This window comes from Zonotrichia albicollis, chromosome 5 (genome assembly GCF_047830755.1).
Source record: "Zonotrichia albicollis isolate bZonAlb1 chromosome 5, bZonAlb1.hap1, whole genome shotgun sequence".
Taxonomy (NCBI): Eukaryota; Metazoa; Chordata; class Aves; order Passeriformes; family Passerellidae; genus Zonotrichia; species Zonotrichia albicollis.
This window is the reverse complement of record NC_133823.1, coordinates 5,412,881-5,430,910: the sequence shown is the minus strand read 5'-3', so window position 1 is coordinate 5,430,910 and position 18,030 is coordinate 5,412,881. Positions and strand designations below refer to the sequence as shown.

The 18,030-nt window shown below is 48.1% G+C and overlaps 1 protein-coding gene across 3 annotated transcripts in view; it reads right to left on the bottom strand.

Annotated features, from left to right (window-relative positions):
- Nucleotides 1–18,030, bottom strand: part of PTPRA (protein tyrosine phosphatase receptor type A) — a 132,081-nt gene that overhangs the window by 37,841 nt on the left and 76,210 nt on the right. The window contains exon 4 of one of the 3 annotated variants that reach the window (XM_074540565.1): nt 2,997–3,190. The exons of the other annotated variants lie outside the window; for them this stretch is intronic. The gene's annotated coding sequence lies outside the window, so the exon portion shown is untranslated. The remainder of the gene's footprint in view (nt 1–2,996; nt 3,191–18,030) is intronic. 3 annotated transcript variants of the gene reach the window in all.

The following is an 18,030-nucleotide window of genomic DNA, read 5'->3' as shown; positions in this document are numbered from 1 at the left end:
CTGGGCAACCTCTGCCAGGGCTTTAACAACCCCACATTAATGAATTTCTCCACCTAATTCTGCTTCCTGGCAGTGTGAAGTAATTTCATCCTGTCCCATCACTCCAGACCCTTGTCCAAAGTCCCTCTCCAGCTCTCATGGAGCTCCTTTAGGCACTGGAGGGTTTTGAAGGCCTCCCTGGAACCTTCTCTTCTCCAGGTGAACACCCCCAGCTCTCCCATCTATCTCCAGAGCAGAGGGGCTCCAGCTCTGGGAGTATTTTCATGTCCTTCAGTTCAACAGGTGAACATGCACTCATCTTTCAAAGCGTAACACCATGATCTGTGCAAGGAGGGAACCCAACCCTATTCCCACCTGGATTTCTGGACACCTAGAAATATCTGTCACTGCTAGGATAATGTTAAAATCTGCTGCTCTGAACCAGGAACAGCCTTTCCTGTGGATATGAACCTGAGTGAGATGTTAACCCATCCCATGGTGATCCTCTCAAAGGCCACCCAGCAGCAGCAGCAACAGCGTGTGTGAAGCCATCATGGGGGATGGAGAGGATCAGGATGGAGAGGATCAGGATGGAGAGGATCAGGAGTTCACCACACAGAACCTGGATGGAGGCTCCCCAAGCAGGTCCAGGGAGGGGATCCTGCCCCTCTGCTCAGCACTGGGGAGGCCACACCTGCAGCACTGGGTGCCAGCACAGGAGGGACATGGACAGACTGGGGACAGCCCAGGGAGGGGCTGGAGCATCTGTGCCCTGAGGGAGAGCTGGGACTGCTCAGAAGGAGAAGAGAAGGTTCCAGAAGGGCTGGGAGAGCTGGGATTGCTCAGAAGAAGAGAAGGTTCAAGACCTCATCCCTGCCCATCCACACCTGCAGAGAGGACAGAGCCAGGCTGTCAGTGGTGGCCAGGCACAGGACAAGGGGCTGTGGGCACACAGTGACCACAGGAGGGTCCCTCTGAACAGCAGGGAACACATTTTGCCTGTGAGGTGCTGACACAGGTTGCCCAAGGATGTTGTGGATTTTCCTTCCTTGGAAATATTCCAATTTTGTCTGGACACTGTCCTGTGCAACCGGATCTGGCAGCTCTGCTGGTGCAGGAGGTTGGATCAGATGACTTCCAGAGGTTCCTTCCAAAATCAATCACTGTGATTCTGTAAATGCAAACTTTTCAAAAAGCAAAGCTGCTGGGATTGAAGCTCACAGTGGAGTAAGAAAGCAGCCAGGACTGAGGAGGAGATCCCTACACCACGCACGATGTTGAAAGGGATTCATAAGGATCACCAAGTCCAACTCCTGATCTTGAACAAGACAACCCCAAAAATCACACCATGTGCCTGAGAGCTTCTGAACACTTCTGTGCCTCAACACTTCTGGAACTGAAAAATAAACTGATGCGGTTTTCACAAAAAACCCCCAAACCTAAAAATCAGAGAAAAACAATAAATGTGGATGTTTTCGGGACATGAAATAGTTTCACCTCCTACAAAGATGCAGAAATGGTGCCAGTGGGTACCAGTGACTGCACCAGAGAATGGTTTGGGTTGGAAGGGACCCCAAAGATCATCCAGGTCCCACCCCACAATTAGTCCCCTGTAATTGGCACATCAGACCTTGCTCTTCTGTAATATCTTGCTTTTAGGAAAGGATTCTGTCCCTGCATGTTTAAAAACAAGCAACTACTAACAAAGAGCCTACAGACTTGATGGTCCCATGCTAAAAATATGGAAGTAAAAGCCAGAGGATGAGACCACACCCCTGGATGAAGCCAGGAGCAGATCTGTGGCACATCTAAGACCAAGGCCTCAAATCCTTGTCCATGGAAGGGCATCCCTGCCACAGCCACCACCTGGAAACCACCTGAGGTGCCTTGCAGGGAAAGAACTACAAATACAAATTATTTTCCTAATAACTCTCATAATTAGGACAGGTTTAATTTGCCCTCAGCCACCCTTTTCTCCTGGCACCACAGATGTGTGATCATGGGAATATGTGCCAGTTGCTACTGCAGAATAAACTGGAGTGGCTTGGGGAGCAAATTATGGAAGAGACAGAGGGGATGAAAAGATTCCTGTGCCTGTAGCAATGGAGAATGAGCAGCTGGAGAGGGCTTCCTAAAGGACAGAGCATTGAGGAGGAACAGGTGAGTGCCAAGAGAAGAAGTTTTGAGGAAGAGAGCAGAGGGAGCTGTCAGGGCAAGGAGAAGGAAGATGAAGGACCAAGTCCAAGCCTGGTCCAGGAGGAAGGTGCTGGGATGGAGGTGAGACCTTCTCTGGGATGATTAACACAGATCTGCCACAGAAACACCCTCAGAGCTTGCAGAAACCCCTGGCCAGCACAGGACCACTCTCCTGGTGTGCTTTCCCCATGGGATCAGCACTGCAGCCGCAGCACGGCACCGGGAAGTGGAGAACAACACCAGGGAGGCACGGGAGAAGCTGCCTCAACTCATTATTCCAAACCATTAATTAATAATCCAAACAAAAAAAAAGTCAAGGCACACAGGAACAAATTTCCTTAAATACCCCGTTCTAGGGTGTCCCCTCCTAAGTCCCAGGCGTGTACAAAGGAAACAGGAGCACAGTTCACATTGCAGCTATGAAAAGGACGGGCTGATTTTGATGGAGGAGTCAGGATGAAGGATGGCTATTATTCAGCATGACAACATCCCTACCTAGCAAAATGCCTTTCAGAGAGAGCGAGCCGTGCGTGGGGAGGAGAAACGAGGCTTAAAATAAAAGAAAACCCCACAAAGGAAAAAAAAAAAAACAAAATAAAAGCCCAGCTTTTTGGGCTCAGCCCTTTCTGCAGGAGCGGGATGAAGTCTCAGCTCCATGCCGAGAGCGTTGAGGCAGCGAGGGCTCAGAGCATCCTACTTAAAACAAAGGTGTCGGCGGGGGATCACTCGCATGACAGCCTTAAAATCTCCTTCCAGAGGCTCAGCCCCAACTCAAACGCATGCGTTCGGTCATGCAGCTCAATCTCCGTGCCTGTGCTTACCCTGAAATCCACCGGGGACACCTGTAGGTGCGGGGAGCAGCCAGCCCGTCCCACGGAGCAGCCCCCCGGGCTAACAAAGTGCCGCGGGAGCCGTGGAATCACCGCTTTACCTGCGGTAATTCTGCACCGCTGCTCAGTTCAGCCCTGTTGCCACAGTAACACTTGTGGTGTAGCCGAGATCACTGATTATGAAACTAGGGAAAAAAAAAAAAAAATCAGAGGCTGCTAATTAGGATATACTCCAGTTCTCCAAAAGCTCCATATTAATGACATTACGATTGCGAGCGCAGGGAAAACAGATGCCAGGAAGAATCACCTCGGTCAGCACCCGTGGCCAACAGCTGCTTTTATTTTTTTTATTTTTGGGGCTTTTTTTTATAGACAGGTCTTAAAAATTCAGCCTGCAAATTCCCTGTAAGATCGACTTGTTGTTTTCCTCCTCTTTGAGCAAACGTGCAAGACTCGGTGGAACAGTCTTTACTCTTTACATATATTTGCATGTATTAGAATGGGAAAAGAAAAAACAAGGATTGAGGATGAGGTACAAATGATGACAGACAGAGATGCATCCCCTGCATCCCTCATTAACCGTGGTTCTCTGGTTTCCAGATAAACCAAAATCATGATTTTACCAGTGGCCGTGAAGGTTTATAAACAAGGTTTGCAAAGGAGGGGGAGCTGGATTTGAAATGTGTTCCTCCTTGACTTCTGTGAGCGCCAAAAGCATTGTGAGGCACGTCTTCTGCTGAAGGTTTCAAGCTGAAAAGTCTGACTGGAGCACTTGTGCTGCCAGACACAACTGTTTTTCAGCACAATCCACAAATAAGACACTGGAGCGTGTTTCCAGGTGAAAGGAAAATTGCCTGACAGGTATTTCTGGAGCTGCAAGCCCAGAGAGATGCTGCCTTAAAAAGTCAGCTCATCAAAATGCCATGATTTTTCAATTTTCTCAGATGACCAATGCAGTGAGTGGATGAAATGGTGCTGAACGTGCAGGGCCAGGGAAAAGTGAGTTCATGAATTTTAGAGTTTATTAAGAGCTTCCTATCCTGAAAGTGTCCAAGGCCAGGTTGGACAGGGCTTGGAGCGACCTAGGATAGTTGGAAGTGTCTCTGCCCATGGCAGGGGGTGGAACAAGATGCTCTTGAAGGTCCTGTCCAACCTGACCTTGATGGCCTCCAGGGATGGGGCAGCCACAGCTTCTCTGGGCACCCCGTGCCAGTGTTTTACCTCTGTCATTGTAATAAACACATTCCTTACATCCAGAACTTGGAGAACAACTGGGGACCCACCTCTTTATCCCCTGCTTTGAGGCAGGAAAATAAGTGAGATTAATTTTTTTTCTCCAGCAGCATCACCTAAAGCCTTGAAAGCACAGAGCCCCCCACTCACAACTGCACGAAGCAATTTCTTCTCCCACTCATCAGCAATACTGAGGAAGTGTTAGATGGAGTGTTAATTACCTATAAATGTGATTTATTAGCTGGAAACAATACAAGACACCCACCAACCATCATTTACAAGCAACTGGCCAAGCATGAGGGCACCAGGTCCTGGGCAGACTGGGATTGGCACGGTGCAGATAACAAATTAATACAACCAGAGGGATTCAGCTGCATTTGATGGTTTAGCTGGAAGTATTATTTCCAACCTTTTAATAGGCTTATTTACAGGAATTAGTCCTTTAATGCTCTGTGCTCGTGTATCCAGGGCAGTGTAAGCTGGCTGGATGCAACCACAGAGAGAACATCTGCTTTTGTGAGCATTTAGGGAAATTATTGCCAATTACATGGATGGCAGGTGAGGGCAGCTGGGGAGGGAGGATCTGCCAGGAGGGATGAGGAGCCTTGCTAGAAGCTGATGTGAGCAGGAAGTGCCCTTGGAACAGAAATATCTCAGCAAAAAGGAGCTGCTGCTGCCCAGAGTGCCACCAAAATACCCAAAGCATGGAAAGGATTTTCAAGGCCTGCAGAGTTTGGGGGTGATCCATGAATCAAGGGAAATACAGGCTGGATATCAGGAAAAAGTTTTTCACAGAAAGAGTGATAAAGTTCTGGAATGTTCTGCCTGGGGAGGTGGTGGAGCCCCCATCCCTGGGTGTGTTTAACAAAGCCTGGATGTGGCACTGGGTGCCAGGGTTGAGTTGAGCTGTTGGGGCTGGGTTGGACTCGATGGTCTTAAAGGTCTCTTCCAACCTGGTCATTCTGTGAATTCCTGTAATCATTCACACTGTCAGCACTGTGAGCAAATCAGTCTCCCAAATATTTCTTCTCACCACACCATGCTTGCTCCACTGGCTCTATTTCCACCTTTATCTTTCTTTCTTTTTTCCATCTGTTTTCCATCAATTTTTCTAACCTGCCTTTCTTCACCTTCCCATCTCCCATGCCCCAGAGGGGTATCCTTATTTAAAGCAGAGCGATGCTGCAGGCACAGGTCATGGAGCCAAACCAAGCTGGGCACCTTCCATCATTGCTCCTGCTATTAACACATCATGTAAAAATGTATTTATGGGTGTGACCAGAAGGCCAAGGGAAGGGATTCTGCCTCTAGTGCTGTGTCCAGCTCTGGGATCCCCAACATCAAGAGGACTTGGAGCTGCTGGAGCAAATCCAGTGGATGCCACAGAAATGGTCCAAGGATTGGAGCCAGCCTGGGAGAGTTGGGAATGTTCACCTGGAAAGGAAAGGGCTCCAGGAAGAGCTCAGAGCCCCTTGCAGAGCCTAAAGAGGCTCCAGGAGAGCTGGAGAGGGACTGGGGACAAGGGATGGAGGGACAGGACACAGGGAATGGTTCCCACTGCCAGAGGGCAGGAATAAGGAATTGTTCCCTGTGAGGGTGCTGAGCCCTGGCACAGGGTGCCCAGAGCAGCTGTGGCTGCCCCTGGATCCCTGGAATGCCCAAGGCCAGGTTGGACAGGGCTTGGAGCAGCCTGGGACAAGTGGAAGGTGTCCCTGCCCATGGTTGGGGGTGGAACTGGATGATCTTTAGGCTTCCCTCCAACCCAAACCATCCTGTAATTCTATATTTCTTAGATTTATATACCTATAAACCTATTATAAACCAAATAAAATATAGCTACTACAAATTATATCTAGATTTTGCTATAAACCTACAATAAACCCAATATCACTGCAATAAACATATTCCCTGCTGCCTCAAGATTGTAAGAACTAGTCCTAAACACCATGGTGGGTACAAGCCCCTGCTGGTACCAACACAAAACCTAATGTTCAGTAGTTCTGAAAAATATATAATTAAAATGCAGCTTCTTATCTTTGAAGTGATCAACCAACATCCTGGGACGACTGACTTTTAGCCCTCCCATGTTATTCACAATTCATCCTCTATTTTCATCTCCCCAACAAAAGGCTGAACCCAACTGTATTATTGTGAGCCAGGGCTTTTATCTCCAGCCTTTGGAGCAGTCGAGGCATGGCACAGAACAATGGCTCTCACAGGAGAACAAATACAATCTGAACAAAAATACCCTGTTGCTAAGGTCTAAACCAGCCTTTTTTTTGGGTAGTTGGGAATTCCAGAGCACCTCATAGTAAAAAAAAACCAACCAAACAAATAAACCCCAAAAAACAAAAACAAAAAACAAAACAAAACAAAACAAAAAAACACAAAACAAACAAAAAAAAAACCAAAAAACAAACAAAAAAAAACCAAAAAAAACCAAAAACCCCAAAACAAAACAAAAAAAGAGAGAATTAGGACTTGGATAGGAAAAGCAACCTGACATTCAGCACTGCTGTGTTCTTCCCTCCAGGATGGCAATGAAAATTAGAGTAGCACATAAAACCAAGGAAAAGGAAAGCCGAAGTTGGAGGAGCAAGCCCAGAGATCCATGGAGATGTTGGGGAGGTCCAGATGGGATCTCCTCCTCTCCAGGAAAGCCCCAGCTCAAACCACAACTATTTCTCTTGTGAAACCCACCCCAAAAGCAACCACAGAGCAGCTGTGTGTGGTTCCCACATCCTCAGCCAAGGGAGCAGCACCTGCTTCCGCTTTTGGGGTTCAGTAGAGAAATGCTCCTCCCCAAGGAACCCAAGGAACTGGCTCTGGCTGTGGCGTCCTCCCCACCAAACACAAGGGTTTCCAGCAGCAACGTGGCTCTGGGGTCAGCAAAAGCACAACTGACAGCTCTGGCAGGGTGGGATATTGGGTGAGGGGACAGCAGAGCCATGGTGGTCCACAGAAGCCACCAGCTTCCATGACCAGCCCATCTTCCTCCCCTCTAGATGGAGCTGCAGGAGAAGCCTGATGGATGATGGATACATCCCATCATCTCCAGGAACAGACCCACAGAGTCATGGAATGGTTTGGGCTTGAAGGCACCTTAAAAACCATCCAGTTCCAACCCCTGCCATGGTGGTGGCTTTGAATGGAGCAATGATCATGGAATGGTTTGGGTTGGAAGGGACCTGAAAGATCATCTTGTCCCAAACCCCCTGCCATGGCCAGGGACACCTTCCACTATCCCAGAGTGCTCCAAGCCCTGTCCAACCTGGCCTTGGGCACTTGCAGGGATCCAGGGGCAGCCACAGCTGCTCTGGGCACCTGTGCCAGGGCTCAGCACCTTCACAGGGAGGAATTTCTTCTCAATATCCAACCCTGCCCTTTGTCCTGTCACCTGCAGCTCAAATTCCTGAAGCAATTTCATTATTATCAGTTTAATTATTCCATCCTGCCACCCACCAGTAAAACTCCCATCAGGGCAAATAAAAAAATCCAGAGCCCCCCAAAACAATGCTCCCATCCTTTGGTGAGGCAATCCTGTGCTGAGAACCTGCTCAAAAGCCTGGAAGAGCTGCTGTGCTCAGGGACACCACAGAGGCAGCAGCTGCAGGAAGGAACAGCTCCTCTGGAGTGGTTGGAGTTTGTGTTTGCACAAATATTTTTGGACACACAGCAGTGAAGAGATGAATTCTGGACATCTCACGTGCAAAACAAATACAGAGAGGGAATTTCAAGTTTCCTTGATGACAGCAAAGCCTGGATGCATATGGAAGAGACAGCAGAGTCAAAGTAATGCTGGAATTCAGTTTTTTATGACCCATTTTGCTTTTTTCCCAATAAACAAGGTCTCCCTGAGCAGCCATTAAACATCAGCATTTGTCACTTAGATTTTAGTGATATGAAAACAAACATTAAGAGGCTATGACAGAGCTCAAATCCTGCTGTGTTAGGCACCTAAGCCAAACAAAATTATGCTGAATTAAATTCATTTCCATCCCATGGAGAAGGACAGAGCCCTCCACTCAGGTTAAATCATTCCAACAGCAACGAAGACGACAGCACCCGAGACATCCCCATCCTTGAAAGTCCTCGCTGTTCCTTTCAAAAGGCTTTGAAAAGCAGCTTTCCTACAAAAACACCCATTTCCATCACGCCCTGGAGAGGAACATAATACACAGAGGGCTCCTCAGTGTTGCTGTTAAATAAGAGACCCCCCAAACCAGGCATGAAATGGTACAGGAGCTCCCACAGACAGAGAGGGCTTTCTGTGCCTGCAGGGACACAACACCAACTCTGTTGCTCCACACCAGGACGGTGTTTGGCAGTGCCTGACAAACTCATCTCGTTTTTACAGGGTCCTGGCATGGGTTGGGTTGGAAGGGACCTAAAACCCATTCAGTTTCACCTCCCTAACACAGATAGAGACACCTTCCACTAGGTCAAATTGCTCCAGTCTGGTATTTAACATTTCCAGGGATGCAGGGGCAGCCACAGCTTCTCTGAGCAACCTGTGCCTCCCCACCCTCACAGGGAATGGTTTATTCCTGATATCCCATCCATCCCTGCCCTCTGGCAGTGGGAAGCCATTCCCTGTGTCCTGTCCCTCCATCCCTTGTCCCCAGTCCCTCTCCAGCTCCCCTGGAGCCCCTTCAGGCCCTGCAAGGGGCTCTGAGCTTCCCCAGGATCCTTCTCTTCTCCAGGTGAGCACCCCCAGCTCTCCCAGGCTGGCTCCAGCCCTTGGAGAATCTCCTGGACTCCTCTGGATTTGCTCCAGCAGCTCCATGTCCTTCCTGTACTGAGGATCCCAGAGCTGGACACAGCACTGAAGGTGCAGCATCTTGAGGGCAGAGCAGAGAACAGAATCCCCTCCCTTGACCTGCTGGACACAGCCCAATTCCATTTCTGCGCCATGAGCTGGCTTATTTTCCACCCATCAGCATCCCAAAATCCTTCTGGGCAGGGCTGCTCTCCATCCTTTCATCCCCCAGTCTGTTCTGACCCTGGGAATGCCCCAACCCAGGCACAGGACCTTAGACCTGGCCTTGTTTAAGCTGATGAGGATCACAAGGTCCCTCTTCCCCAGCCTGCCAAGGTCCCTTAGCACGGAATCCTGTCCCTCACGTGAATCACCTGCACCTCTCAGCTTGGTGCCACCACTTCTGACTCCTTGCCATGCACCCTGAGGCCACCCTGCCTCAAATCCTCCTTGTTGTCCTTAGTCCAAACCAAATCCAGTCCCATCCTTCAGTGACACACACCTCCAAGCCATGCCCTGTCCCAAATCAGCCATTCCTGGATGATTATCTGTGGAATTGGCTCATCCTACATGGGTGATGTTGTACCCCAAGCCATGCCCTGTCCCAAACCATCCATTCCTGGATGATAATCTATGGGATTGGCTCATCCCAAATGGGTGACGCTGTATCCCAAGCCATGCCCTGTCCCAAACCAGCCATTCCTGGATGATTATCTGTGGGATGGGTTCATCCCAAATGGGTGATGTTGTATCCCAAGCCATGCCCTGTCCCAAACCAGCCATTCCTGGATGATAATCTATGGGATTGGCTCATCCTACATGGGTGATGTACCCCAAGCCATCCTGTGCTTGCACAGCAGTGGGGCAAGACTGCAATCTTTCCATAACCAAATGTTCTCCCTCCCAAAGAGGAGGGAGAAAAGGAGAAGATGTCATTTTGGGAGGTGCAAAAGGCTTAAAACCAAAATCCTACAGATGGAAAAGGGGCAACATGTAACACATAAAGCAATAGGGATGTTATGAGCAGTCAGTTCATTACAGGGCTATTTGTGGACACAGCAGTGCTGGGTTCATGGCTGGATTCAATGATCTGAGAGGACTTTTCCAACCTAAATGAGTCTATGATTCTGTTTCTACCTTAGTAACACCTTCATGTTAGGGCACTGATCTCAAAGGAACCATTTCCATACAATTTCATTTCAATTTCTCCATATAATTTCAGAGATCCAGATGTGATTTCCACAAGTGCCTTAACTTAAACATGAACCAATCAGCCTCCACTCCTCTGTGGAGAACTTTCCTCTGCTCCTCTCCCTCACAGGCATCCATCCCATGGGTTCTGGGTGTGATCTGCCTGCTTTCCTGCTTTTAAAACCCAAGTTTGCCAGGTGTTCTGGGATCTCTTTATGTCCTGTGTACATCCCTGACGCTCTGATGTACAAATAAGGGTACAATTACACATTTGGATGCTGTGTAATGAGTGCTTCCCACCTCCCACTCTGGGAGCTGTAGGAAAGGCACACCTGGAGTTTTTGGAGAACATGGTGCCACCTTCATTCTCAGTAAATGAATTATCCCAAGAGCAGTGCAAGGGATTCACTTTGCTGAGGGAAAATCTGGTATCTCCACCACCACTCTGCAGAGGATGAAGACAAAGGATTCCTGGGTGGAATTCTGACTGCCCTCAGCTCCAAAGCAGTGAAGGTGACAGGCACAGGTCAGCCTCTAAAGCTGATTTTGCACCATTGGAAATGACTGGAAAGGGAGAGCACAGGGAAAGCAGAGCAAGCCCTGCTCTCTCCAGGTGGCTTTTCCTGGCAGCAGCAGGACATTCCAGCTGTGGGACACTCTTAAACCACCTGGAGGAACCAGTTATTCATGGCAGAAGCTGAGACATCATTAAGAGTCAAGGAAGGACCATCAGAAGTGGGGTGACTTTTAATGCTTGCTGGCGTGGACTGGAATTAAAATTAGTGAGTTTGAAATGAGAGGCCACCCATCCCAACTCACACCCCAACACATCTCTGGCTGTGACATCAATGTAGGGCCAGGATCAACCCAACACCATCTTTCCCAGATCTATCTGGACACAGAGATCCCCAAAAACACCTCACCAGATCCAGCCTGGTGGCACTGCCATGGGCTGTTTTCCATCCCCACCACTGATTCTCCCCCTGCTCCTCAAAGAGGACACTTGGAGGGACAGGAGAAGCTGTGACACATCTCTGGAAGCTGCTTTAGTACCAAGGGAAAGACCTGGAGGGAAGGGAAGGGAAGTTTCAGGTGATTTGGCTGAAGGATGCAGCTGTTGCTGAGCAGCTTTAACTCCTCTCATCCCAGATCAGCTCCTCAGATTTTACCAGGACCTTTCCAGATGTTCCACTTGCTGGAACGATGCCACGTTTGTGTGTCAGACTAAACATCTGTGCTTTTAAGCCTGGGATTTTCAGATCAGATCTATGTGTTTGGAAGGGAAAAATAACAACACAAATTGTCTGTAAGGGGAGTTCCATTGAACAGAGCCACCATTATTTCCTCCTCCCCATCCCCCACACATGAGCCCTCCTCCCTCCACAGCTTTTCAACAGATTTCAGGAAAATGTGGATAACAACAATATTGTACATTTTCTGTGGTCAGTCTTTTCCTGTTAAGTCAGAGAGGAGCTACCAGAAACAGAGCCTGCAGTTGGCATCTTCCCCTCCTGCCTCACTGCTTCAGGGGGGCACCAAACTGGGATCTGGGGCTTGAGGAGCAGCTGGGAGCCCAGTGTGAACTGGGAAAGGGGCTGGTTTGCCCCATGGGTGTGTGCACCACTCCTGCTCATACAGGGCAGGAAGTGATGGAAGGATCACTGGAAGTGATGACAGGATCCCTCCAGTTTGGGCTGCAGGGGCTCCATAAATCTCCATCAGCTCCACTTTTCCACCCTCCCAGCTCTCACTGCTGGAGCAGCCTTTGGTCTCCACCCTCTCTTGAAGACAAGAGTTAAATATTTCTGTGCTGACAGCTGGCTCTAATTTGTGCTCAACTGTGAGGAATGATCTGTGTCTCTGGGCTGATGCTCCATCAGAGGGGCACCCAGTGTCCCACCATCAGCATCACCTCGTGCCTCAGCATCTTTGTTCTCTCCCTGCATCTCCCTCACAGGGGAGAATTTCTTCCCAAAATCCATCCAAACCTGTCCCTGCTGCCCAGCACCACTCCAGGCTTTGCCCTGTGTCCCACAAGATCCTCATGGCCCAGCAGCATTTTCATGTGGGGCTTTTGCTTCTTTCCCATTTCAAATGGGATGGTGGAACACAGCTGGAATGTGGAACAACAAAATTGGGGGTTTAAAACAGCCTGGCAGGTAAAACCATGAGTCACAAAGCACAGGAGCACTCAGGGACATCAAATTGCACAAGGCCTGCAGTAACCTGAGCACTGGGGGGTGGGAGGAGGGAAACCTGAGCAGGTCCCTGAAGCAAAGCATTCCCAGAACCACACCTACAAGGTTCTGGGAATTCTCACCTGCCATGAGCCAGGGAGCCAGCCTGGAAGGAGGTGACAGCCAGGGCAGCCAAGGACAGTGAAATGTCCCAAAGTTTTGCCATCACCTTCATCCTTCCTCGTTGTCAGAAGCTTCAGCCTTGGGGAACTGGATGTTATTTCAGCATGACAGAATAACAGCTTCAGGTTTTTGTGTGTGTCCCTGTGCACCCAGCTCCCCTCTGCCAGCCCCAAGGGAGCTGCACTTGGGCTCTTTTCACCTTTTTTATAGAGGAAACCAGCACCAGGATCAAAGGAGGCTCCTGGGTGAGAGGCTGATGGGAAAGGGCAGGAACTGACAGTGAGGAGATGGGGCTGAGCAAAGTGAGGGCTTGTTCCTTTGTGCTGCAGCCTCTGGCCATGTAACCTGAGTGGCAGCACAGATTATGCTGAGTAGCAGAGGAAGGAGAGAGAAAAACACCTGTGTTTGAGTTGATGGAAATACAGGGTGACTGCATGAAAGGGAGAGCTGCTTCTGCTTCTCCTGAGTGTCACTGCTCTGGGTCATGCTAAAAAAGGTTCAGTGTTGCTTTGCTTATTTTTCTCTCAATTCCATCAGGTTCTGTGTGCAAAGAGGGCTGCCAGATGATATTTAATGCCTCAAATACACCTCAAAAAAAGGTCCTCAAATGACCCCAGGTTTTACTGGGAGATGAAAATTTGATTTCAAATCTTACCCTGGAAGTCCTTTGGTTGCACTAGATGGAAGAAGCTCTATTGGGAAATGAAGCAAACACAAAGGGGTTTTAATTCCCTGCTGAACCAAGCCCTGGCATTCCCAGTCTTTCTCCTTCCTTTTCCCCAGCAAAATGAGAAGCATCTCCAACATTTGGCTATCCTGTGCCTACCAGGACATCTGTGGTTTGGGTGGAAGAAGAACTAAAGGTTTTCATGTAACTCCTCAGTCTCCCCACACATCCATCTTCAGTGTGGTTTGAGAGCAAAATCCATGTTAAGGCAGAGAAAAGTGGATTTAAATTTTTTTTTTATGGATCCTTTGCAGTGCTTTGATCCTCTCAGCAGCTCTGGGAGCACAGATCCCAGCCTGCTGCTTGTTCCCACACTGAGGGAGAGAGGAAACCTCTCAGGGATCTGCATCATGGATGTTCAAAGCCTTCTATTCACCTTGGGCTGTGTTATCCAACTCTTTTCGAGGAGGACTCCTTGTGAAAGTCAGTTAAAGGCAGGGCCAGGCTGTATTTACCTTGGCACCTGATTGCCTTCCAGAGTCCTCCTATTTCCTCCCTGAGTAATTAATTAATAGTTTGTCATTGAGGAGGGGAGGAATAAAGAACTTCACCCCATTATTCCCAAGTCTTTTGCCACTGTGGCCAAGCCCTTGACCATGCCCAACACCTGCAGTTTGTCACAGTATTGGGAAATACAGAAACTACCAATAAAACCCCTGTGATCCTTCTTTTAGGATGTTACAGGGATTAAGGTGCTTCCAAAGATGAGATGCAAGGTCACCCAGAAGTGCTGGAGCTGATAAACAACCCCAGAACTGCTTTAGAATCTCTGCCAAACAAGTCCAGTATATCAGAATAAGGTTCAGAAAGGTGAAACACCTGTTATAGATAATTTCCAAAGCTCCTGCTGAGGAAAAAAAATAAAATCAAAATAAAATCACTCCTTGCTGCTGCTGCAGAAAGCTTTAATCCCAGGCTCCATGAGCTTTCTATCCCAAATTCAGCACATTGGAACACACTGCTGTTGCCCAACTAACCCATATTTTTCTTCTCCCTTTATGAACTGGGTGAATAAGTTCATAAAATCACAAAACCATCTTATTTCCACTGAGAAAACACAATTCCCTCCGAGCAAGGTGCAACCCCAGCCTCGCCGAGTCCCCTCCTGACCCATTTACGGAAGTGCTGCCGCAAGGATTTCGGCCTGATCCGCCCTGGAAAAGCCTAAAATTACACTGCCCTACAAAGAGCTGGGATAAATTGACCCCTCTAAGCAAAGGGGTTGCCAGGCTTTTATCTTTTATCTTACAAATTTTATCTTCCCCCCATTGTTGGCTGACGCTGGGGCGGAATAATGAGACGATGTGGGGCTCTACGGGGCACGACTGGAAAACTCTGCCTTAGCAACTCAATTGTGTTCCTGATGCCTGTGCTGGCTTTTGTACACAGCTACTGGTTTGGAAAGCTGCTCCTGATTGCACACACTCATCCCAGAAAGATGCATTTATGATTTTCTTTCACTTATTTTTGCCCGGTGTTACGGTGAAGGAAATGAATTGTGAGGTTTGGGGCTGGGATGGAGAAGTGGTTTTATAAAAAAGTCTGGGGGGGATTGTTCTGGTTGGATTTTCATGCCCTTCATCCAGTCTAGACATGAAAGTCTCAGGATGCAGATGATTTCCACCTCTCTGCAGAAACTGTGCCATGGTATTAAAAAAAGGGATGAAAGGAACAATAAGCACCGAGATGTGTCTAAAATTAGAGGTTTACAAAACAATCTGAGTTTATAATATCCCCAGCACAATAAAAGCCAAGAGCAAGCGGGCCAATTATTTAAAAACTGCAGGATAAAAGGAAACCTTGATCAAAACTGTTATCAGGGGAACAAATCTATCTTTATTGTGTTGTAGTTTTGCTGCTGACTGAAATAACTTTTCTAAAATTGCCACTATGCTGCTAAGAATTAGCTAAATAGAACCAACACACCAAAATCAAAACTGCCTTGTCCAAACCATCAACGTGACAGCAGCCCACAGTTCTTCCCTATTTTCTGCCAAGGTTTAAATTCCAGTGTGGTTTTCCCTCTATGCACCTTCACTCATCACACAGAAAATGGATGAGTTGATTTCCATGTGATCTTCAGTTAAATTTGCATTTTGTGTCTCAAGTGGTAGCAAAGCTGCAGTTCCAGGACTTAGAGTGAATGGGTAAATTAAGAGGAAAACACCAAAATTGTGTTTGCTTTGCTGGTGTTATTATTTTTAATATTAATCTTAAACAAGAAACAAAATTGATACAACAGCAGTGCCAGAAATATCTTCCTCCTTCTGCCAGGGGAGATGAAAATGTCCTTTAAAATACTGGGGGGAAAATAATATTTACAAATCACTGCTGAGAGGAGGGATGCAGAACCAGCAGGGGACTGGAGATTATGCAGCATCCAACTTCTGCCTCCCTGACCACTGGGAGAATTCAGGAGGAATTTAGAGTTGTCAAGGGGATAAAGTCACTGTCAAGGAGGATGAACTTTTCCTTTGAAAAGCCATTCTTTTTTCTGAGGGTAAAGCAGATCCTCCAGAAACCTGACCTTGCTCTTGTGTGAGGGAGTGAAGTCTCTCACTTCAGAAAGTGAGAGACCCCATGAGCAGTTGTGCATTTTGTGACCATTTTGGGTTCATCTTGGGTTCATTTTGTGACCCTTTTGGGTTCACCTGGGGTGCAGCCCTGGCTGGGCTCTTGTGCTGCCCAAGGTGGATCCATTGAGGCCTCCTAATAAATCCCTGCTTTATAAAGTCACTGTCAAGGAGGATGGAGTTTTCCTTTGAAAAGCCATCTTTTCTTCTGAGGTGAACCAGATCCTCCAGAAACCTGACCCTGGTTTTGTGTGAGGGAGTGAATGTGCTCTGAGCACAGATCCTGGGGAGAGCTCCACAGGCTTTTCCTGAGGAGAGGTTCAATTCTTGCACATGAAATAAGGAAATGAGAGCCCTGAAGGAGAGAATCAAATAAAGATGGGCACTGCAGTGCCCACGGCCTCCAAACCAGGCCTGTGTGGACTGTGTTCACATGCACCCCCATCTCTCCAAAATAAAAACAACCATGAAGCTGGATCTGCTCAACTGCATCACACAAGCTGTTCCTTTATCCAGTGCTCTCTAATCCTCATTTTCCCTGCTCCAGCTCTCTGTATATCAAGAATTCACATTCAGCACCAAACCAAACTCAATCCATCTCCTTCCTAAATGTTACACACAGGCCACTTTCCCACTTTTCCCTCCTCCCACGTCCTACAGCTGATTCCTCCATCACAACCATCATTCCTAGGTAAGAAATGATTCCCAGATCTTCCCATTCCTCCTTGGAAATCCATACCAAGATCCTTGCTTTTCTCCCCATCAACAGGCACAGCACTCACCTTGGCTGATAAAAAAGGTTGGTGGCAAAGCACTCATGGCCATCAAGCTGTGATTCAGCCACAACACACCAAGGGCCACAAAATTTAATGTGACAGCTGGGGCAAATCTTAACCTGCTTCAAAAGGGTTCCTCATCACCAACCTGCAGGATGACCAAGGGGAAAAGAGAGGGGAAATAAAAAGTTCATGGCCAGCTACAGGGTACCCAGAGAAGCTGTGGCTGCCCCTGTGATGCCTCAGGTTTTGGCTTTTCTATTTTTCAGGTTCTGTGCTGCTTTAGTGTGTGGGTCTGGGTTTCACATGATGGGATGGTGAGCTCTGTGCACAGAGCAGGGAGACAAAACAATTCCTGCTCCAGCTGGGGACCAAGGACAAACGATCCAAATCTCAGGTCAAGAGCACAAACAACGTGGGCTGGAGAGAGAAAAACAAGAAGGATGGGACTGCCTGGGCTAAAGCTGGAATTGGACAATGAACTCCAATATGCAAATGAAGAAGAACTGATCAAAGTGAGAGACCCTGTGACCAGGTGTCCATTTTGTGACCATTTTGGTTCATATTGGGTGCAGCCCTGGCTGGGCTCTTGTGCTGCCCAAGGTGCATCCATTGAGGCCTCCTAATAAATCCCTGCTTTATTCTTTAGCTCTGTCCAGCCTCTGTTCCAGGTCAGCCTTCCCAGGGCATCACCTGGATCCCTGAAGTGTCCAAGGCCAGGTTGGATGGGGCTTGGAGCAGCTTGGGATGGTGGAAGGTGCCCCTGCCCATGGCAGGGCATGGAATGAGATGACCTTTAAAGAACCTTTCCAACCATTCCCACTCATACCCAAATCTCCACCAGGCTGAGCTTCAATGCCCATTCTGTGATACTACAATGACACATTCTGCCCCAATTTCTTCCCCATTCTCAGAGCTCGTGGAGCAATAATAAACAGGATTTTTACTGTGGGTGGAAGCCAAGGAAAAGCTGTTCAGATCTCAGTGAAACCATTTTCAGTTCACAGGCTCCCATGGACACCAGGCAGTTTTGGGAGATGCCTCAGCTACAGGAAGGGGAAGAGCACTCCCTCCAAAGATGGTTACAACCTCCTAAACCTAGAAAGAGTCACAGCAGGGATAAAAAAAATCTTTTAAAATTAAAAATATTTCATAGTAGCAGAATCACAGCTCAGAACAGCAACCCTGTAAGCAGTGACAGATCCCTGAGGGCACCACACTCCTCAGTCCAGTGCCCTTCCCAGGAGGAAAGGTTTTTTTTCCCCAGGAGGAAATGAAAACCACATGGACTGGCCAGGGAAAGGATCAATTAAACCATCTGGTCGTACCCACCACGCAGCAAAAACTGCTCCCTACAAGAAATTTTCCCAATTGCTCTACCCAGTCTCACTTGAAAAGTCCAAAGC